This window comes from Rhinolophus ferrumequinum, chromosome 13 (assembly GCF_004115265.2).
Source record: "Rhinolophus ferrumequinum isolate MPI-CBG mRhiFer1 chromosome 13, mRhiFer1_v1.p, whole genome shotgun sequence".
Taxonomy (NCBI): domain Eukaryota; kingdom Metazoa; phylum Chordata; class Mammalia; order Chiroptera; family Rhinolophidae; genus Rhinolophus; species Rhinolophus ferrumequinum.
The window spans coordinates 16352845-16360568 of NC_046296.1; positions in this window are offsets into that span (position 1 = coordinate 16352845).

Below are 7724 nucleotides of genomic sequence, written 5' to 3' on the forward strand. Positions count from 1 at the left end.
AGTGAGTACATCTTAAGTCCTAGAAACAGTTGAACATACAAAGGTAAATGACGGTCAGGGTAGACAAAAAAAAAGGTGGAGCTTAAAGTCGGGACACAAATATATAGAAGTAAACAGTCAATTATAATAGATTGTGATAAGAGCCATGACAGAGAGAATACAGGGCCTTATGTGAACACAAAGGAAAGGCATACAACATAGTTTTGGAAAATTAGGAAATGCTATCGATAATATATAATATGTAAACCTAAACCTTAGGTATAAAGAGGAAAGAGATGACAGCACCAAAAGTATATACAATTATAACACATTAGTGTATATTGCTGGAATGCCTTCCATAAAGATTGCAGCATTTAAATTGCTAGAGAATGTTTAAGACGATTTAGCCACAGCGTCAATAATATTGAGTAATACTTGTGCCAGTTTCGAGATGAAAATGTATCTATCTTGCTTTGATTTGAATTTTTTGACTACTAAGTAAGATTGTATTTATTTTCATTTCTTCATTAACTTTATATTGCTCACACAAACACTCTGTGCCCTCTAGAATAACTTTTTCATGATAAATGAAATCCTCTAAATACTTAATCTATTCTTAAAATATTTTCTCTATATCCTGGCTTGATCAACCTTAAATATCTTGGAATTCAAAGCTGGTGTGTACTTTCTTTCTGATTTCTTAATCTGTTTTTTAGGCTCCCTTTTTTCTACTCACAAATGAAGTCTTCTGTTCCTTGAAGCTTTTTCCATTTAGAGTCATGAACTCATCACTGCTCTAATTCAATAAACATGTCATTTCCTTTATTACTTTGGTTTCCATTTCACATTCTTCCCCTTCTCATCAAGTCCTACTACTGTGTTTGTTAACTTGAATGTTCTTTGGATAGTACAAATGACATACTAGCTTCTTAGAACTTAATCCTATGTCCTCTCTTCTCTTTTCTCTTTTTGGCTCATTTTTGCCTCCCACTCTCATGTCCACTCCTTGAATCTTGTTATTTCCTATAGGTGGTCCTTCTCAAAAATGAATGGTTCAAATGGCAATATATTGTTCTCTGACCAAAATTTCCTTTTGGTCCAGTATTCTTGAGTCAGACCCTGGATTCTCAAGTCCTCTATACAATTTTATTTCATTAAGGACCTCAGTCATTGAATCTCCATTTTCCCCTAATCACTTCATTCTCTCCCTTCATATTTTCACATGCTACATTCTATCCTTTAGACCCTCGGCTATAATCCCTCACTAGTTGTATGTTTCTGGAAGTTAAAATTATATTAAATATGTACATTAAAAAGTAAAACATAAAATATATTTAATTATTGAGTTGCAAGTTGGTTTCCCCCCTCAAAATTCTGTAAGTATTGTTGCACTGACTTCCTGCTTTTAATGTTGCGGAACGGAAGGCTGAAGACATCTTATTTTTCAGAAAAAAGAAAAATATGGTTTCCTGCTTAAATCCTAGTAGTTTATCCTTACTTTGTTTTTAAAAATTTAAATATATTGAAACATCTATACATGAATTTCCCTTCACTGACTCTGTCTACAATATATCGGGTTTTCCCAGTCCACATACACCAGTCTTTGGAAAAGTCATTGTTTTTCTTTCATTTGAGTTCATTGAATTTGTTCCATTCTCTCCTTCAGGCATAGCTACTGTTTATAGTTTATGTAATCCATCTCAACATTTTTTTTGGATCATTATTTTCCTCTTTTGCTTTTTCCCTTTAAATTCTTGTCACCTGATTATTCTGGATTTTCTTAAGAAATAATCATACCAGCTACAAACAAAAATGACTTCTCCCTATTTTTAATAGTGAGAGTGCTTCCTCTTCAGGCCAGTCTTTGTTTATCATCACCCTTTCCTTTAATTCTTGCTTTTCCATCACCCGTTCTTTTCTCCTAATGAATGTGTGCTTCTCTTTCATAGACATAATGCTTTTGTGTGCTCTGAAGATGCAAAGCACTTGACAAAAAGAAATGACATCCAGACTTTTCAATTGATCAATTACAAAAGAAAAAAGAAAAATAACCTGTTCCTTTGAGGCTCCTAGATACTCTTTCCTTTCCTTTGTTCTGTAGTGGTTTTTCTCGTGCACATGGGGAAGTTTCTATTCCCTCTCTTCAAGTGAAGCAAAGCTCTATCCAGTGAATTGCCTGTCTCCCTCCCTGCATATGCACTTGGGTTATTTCAATATCTTTTTCAGGTCACAGATGACTGGAAGTTTGATGCTTCACTCTAAGGCCGGTTCACGATTTCTAGCAGAACTTAGTGCAGTGAAACTCTGTAGGAGTTTTAATTTCCCAGATCCTTGACAATTGAAACTCATAGAAAAAAAAAAAATAAACAGAAACAAAAACAAAAACAAAATTCCTGGTATAAATTGTGAACAGACCTTCTTTGTCACTGCCCCTGCTCTTCTACACAGGGCACTTTTCATTTGGAGGGTGGGAGGGGACAAGATTGCAGCTCCCAAGATGCAACGCACACCTCCACAATATCTTTCAATTTCCTAATCTCTTGTTTATTTGTAGTTGCTTTCTCTGAGTAGATGATGAAAGCTGTAAATTAAAGATTTGCAAAAATAAAAGTTAAGCAAAAACTAGAGGTTTCCTAAAAGCTGTGTGTTTTGTGCCCATTTTCACACATAGTAAGGCCACAGAAATTGTTGATAAATTCTGCACTCTAAAGGTCATTTAAATCAACGTTTTAAGAAGACTGTTCTAAAATATTTTCAAAGCCATCAATTTTCTTCCCAGAATGAAATAGGCTTTATTTTCTTTTCTGGTTATTGTTCGTAGCATGTACCAAAAGAGGGGAAATGTAGCAGTGTCCATCCAATTTCAAAAATTTTCCTTAGTTGGGTCTGAAATATTAATATAGGAAATAAGCTTATTGCCCTTTCCCTATAACTTTCCAGCAAATAAGTTTATGAAAATACTCTAGCAGTTTGGACCTGAAAGGTGGCATCTAGATCATATGGCTCAATGCATTCATTTTGCAAATGAGGAAACTGAGAAATAGAAAAAATTATTTGTGCAAGTTTAAACATCAGCAGAACTGACACAGAACCCATTTTTCAGAGTTGGCATTCAGGTTATTTTCCAGGAAACCATTCTGCTTCTTGTCCGCTTATTACTGCAGTGGGCAGGGCTCTCCTTACCTTCACTGTCTTCATGGAGACAACAGAAGCCCTCAGCCCTGAGTGACAACTGGAAGAATGGTGCAACTGTCATCAAGTCTATCGGTTCCTACCTTTACAAACTATTATCAGATACACTGCAGACAAAGGTCTTTGTGCATGCCTACCTCAAAAAAAGAAAAAGAAAAAACTTTCTTCATATGCAGCGGAAATTGCTCAAGAAATTATGCCAAGGAAAATATTTTTTCCTTCTTTTATTAATATCTCCAGCTTTATGTTGAGTGGCATTTGAAGTTTGTGATATCTGAGAGATATTAGCTCCTTATTTTGTGTCATAGATCAAAGGCATAAGCTAAAAATATTTATGAATTGATGAGAATTATATGTCAGTATCAATATTGTAAAATCAAAGTTCTGACATGAATGAATTATAATAATGGACAGGTTATATACAGTGACTAAGGCTTTTCTGAGGGTAAAGATGAGATAATTCTTTCTATTCTAGAGGATAATATAGAAGGATAATTGGTATATTGATAATATACCAATAATATGGTATATCTGTCCAAAATACATAAACCTGTTGAAAGGATGTTAAAAAATCTTATTCATTCTCTACCTCTTTCCTTACCCATAATAGAGTGGAAAGAGAAAGGAGTGAGAGGGCACCACAGTCGAACTGATGTGAATTCAAATCCATACGTCATCGCTGTAATATTTTGAGCAAATTACCTAAACCTCCAATTAATGCCTCTCATCTATCCTATAAATGGAAGTAACAGCCTTACCTCGAAGGTACTATGATTACTATTCATGTGAAATCAAAAAGATACTATATGTAAAAGCTCCTAGGCCCATGCCTGTAACATGAATTTTCAACAAATATTAGTTCCTTTCTTCTGTATGGAGAAGAATTCACAAAAGCCAGGTACAAGCTGTGTTAAACACATAATTATGTCTCTTCTAATAAGACTTTGAATTAAATATGCTCCTTCCCTTTTAATCACATGTGGATTTATTTTCCCTCATCTCTTTATACATCCATTCTTTCAATATTTTTGAATTCCTGCTATGTGCCAGGACTGTTCTAGGGATGTGGGATAGATCAACAAACAAGACAGACAGAATTCCTGATCTCATGAAAGTTACATTCTAGGAGAGAGAGATAATAATAAACATAATGAACATGGTAGAAACTGGCAAACGCTACGTAAAAGAAACCATCACAGATAATGGATATTTAGAGTGCATGAAGGCTATCTTTTCATTTTAAAGGCAGAAGTCAGGTTAAGCCTCATGTTAAAGGAGGTCAGGGATTGAAACATGGACATATTCAGATATCTGGAGAAAGAGTGCTTCAGGAAGAGGGAAGAGCCAGTGTAGATACTCTACGGTGGAATCAAGGACAAAACAGGGCTAGTGTGTCTGGATCAAAGTAAGAAAGAGGTAAAATAACAGAGATGAGGATGGGGGGAGAAAAATGGTAAAGCATGTAGTCAGATTATATAGTATTTATGTTCTTTTCTTTGGATGTGGTATTTGAAACATGAAAGCAAACATAGATTGGCATATTATGATATAGTAGAAAGAACACATAGGCTTAGCATCTGGTTCTCTCATCACTTACTTATGTGAGCTAGTCCAAATCACACATCTGTACCTTAGATCTTTTGTCCCTAAAATGAAAAAGATCTTAGATTAATGGATCAATAAATCCAAATCATCCCAATCTTGGAAAATCATGCAAATTTTAAATATCTAAAGAAATGAATGAGAAAATGAGTAAATATTCTCCAGTAGGTGGCTTGGAACACTAAGCCAAAATCTTCTTAAATTTCTGTCTCATTTCTCTTTATCAATCTTGTTTTGTCACCCAAAAGTGTGAATAAGAGACGCCAGGGCTTTATTGATTTTAATTTAAAGGTCACATCTTTTCTGGAAAAGGCAATGTGACTGGCACTTTTGGTGTTTTATTTATATTTATCACAACTTAAAGGCCTTCAGAAAAGTTAGAAAGGTAGTGAAATAAAACACATGTGATTTTAGTTGCAATCTTTAGAAAAATGTATGCATTAAGAATAAAAAGAGAGAAACAATCCATTAAAAGTAATGTCTTTTTTCTTAATTTTATTTTTCTTAAATTAATTTTTCTTGGGTGCTAGATTGCCCAAGAAAAAGGTGTAGAAGTTACTTTGCACACTACCTCTGAAAATCCAACTCTCAGACATCTCATGGCCTTTTCCTACGGCAGTACTGATCACATAACTCAAAAGGATTCAAAATACTAAATGGTCAAAGTTTGCCTCTTACTATGAGTAACAAGAGAAATTATTTTGAGGGTTTGTTGTTGTTGTTGTTATTTTACATCTTAACACTTTCAGGGAAAATATTTTTAATTTTTTATCCATCAAAATGGGCTAGGTTATACTACAGTAACAAATGACTACAATCCCAATGGTTAAACACAGGTTAAATTCTTTTTATAGTTTTCAAACCCCTGGGTCAAAACAACCAAAGGTTTTTGTTTCTGTTTTCTTATTTATGCTAAATGTCCATCACAGGTCAGCAGGTCACTCATATCATAGAGGTCACCAGGCTATTAAATACTCAGTCTTGAAAAATGCCCCCCAAATTATCAAGGCAGTAAAAGAGAATGTGTTGGATCATACTCTTAAAGCTTCCTTTGGAAATAGCACATATAACTTCTAGTCACATTTCACTGGACAAAGCAAGGCATATTGCCACACCTAACTCCCTACTCCAGGGGTGGGGGAAGGGAGAGAACCCAAAGGGCATGTCCAAGACTACAAAGAGCATTAATTGATTTCATCTCTGAGATTCTTATTTCTGGTGTCCTTTTTTGCATTCTGGAATCTTTAGCTCTCAGAGAGTCATTTCACATAAACCTCAAATTGAGGTGGAATGGAACTAAATGAAAGAAAAAACCAGGGAGTCTAGTGGAAATCGGAAGCCAGAAACCTCTAAATGAAAAGTTAATGCCCAAATTAGCTCAATGGCCTGAAAATCTACAGCAACAAAAAAGTACCTAAGGCTTTTATACAATTACCATCACTGCAGTTCATTGTTGAAGTTTCCTCTTCCTCTGGGGTAAACTGTTACCCTATGTCTTCAGATTGTTTGGGGGACTCTACTGTCAATTGTCATTTATCCATAAAATTCAACTATGTAGAATAATATTTTTAAAAAGAGTTTTCTGATAAGCAGAGTGGATCACACAAAATATTAACACTAAATTAAATCACAGAAGAAACAGTCATACATTTACTCACTGCCTATTTGTTCTGTTTTTCATCCCAGTTGTAGTAAATGTTGTTTGTGAATTCCCAGATAGCATGTTCGTTTATAGGTTGCCTCCTCATCATTCATAACCCAATTCTTTAACAATTGCACCCAGGTTTTATTTTGAGAAATCTTCATTCCAAATTCTCAGCCATATTGATTCAATGAGATTCTTCCCAATGTCAGTCTCAAAGTGGACTCTAATCAACTTAAGCCAATCAGTGTATTATCCCTTTTCCCTGACATAGTGACTGTTTTAGGAGGGCATGAGTCACAATTTCTATCAATGATTCAGTAGGAAACTCTTGATGGGGCCTTTAGGGGAAAAATACTTCTCCTGACTCCTGTGTGAGCTGACATGAAAGATTAGATCCTCCAGAAAGTCTGGAGAGAGAATGGGAGTTCTGGGAAAGTTTAAGCCATGTTGCTTCTATGAGTCATCCTGAGGGCAATCCTGAAATGAGGAGGAGGGCAAGGTCAGGAAAATCACAGAGAACAGAACCTGGAGGCCTTCAACCTGCAAATTATAGCTTTTGTTTTAAAGTCTATTTTAGCTGGTACAAATATTACTACCGCAGCTTTTTTTTCTTGTTTTATTTTTATGAAATATCTTTTGCCATCCCTTTACTTTCAGTCTGCACATCTTTCAATCTGAAGTAGGTCTCTTGTAGGCAGCATATGTAAGGCTCTTGTTTTCTTATCCATTCAGCCACCCTATCATTTGGTTAGAGCACTTAATCCATTTACATTTAAAGTTATTGTTGATAGATATGTGGTTATTGCCATCTTATTCATATTTTTTATCTTTTCTTCTTTAAGAAGTCTCTAACATTTCTCGTATTACTGGTTTGATGGTGATAAACTCATTTAGCTTTCTCTTCTCTGGGAAGGTCTTTATCTCTCTTTCAATTTTAAATGACAGCTTTGCTGTGTGTAGTAATCTTGGTTATAGGTCCTTGCTTTTCATCACTTGGACTATTTCATGTCAATCCCTTCTGGCCTAGAGCTTCTGCTAATATTAGAAATGCAAAATCATTTTCAAAAAAGGTTAGTAATTACAAGGGAAATGCCCATACTATAATTTTATGGGTAGTAAAAATTATCTGAATTTAATAATATATTATGCAGAAAACTATGCTGGAAGAAAACATATCAAATGTTAATCATAATTGCCTGTTAGTTGGGGGATTGTGCATGAGGTTAAGCATCCATTTCATACTTTTTTAGCACTACCCAAATTTTGAAGAATAATTTTTAAAACTTTAAATAATAACATATATAAA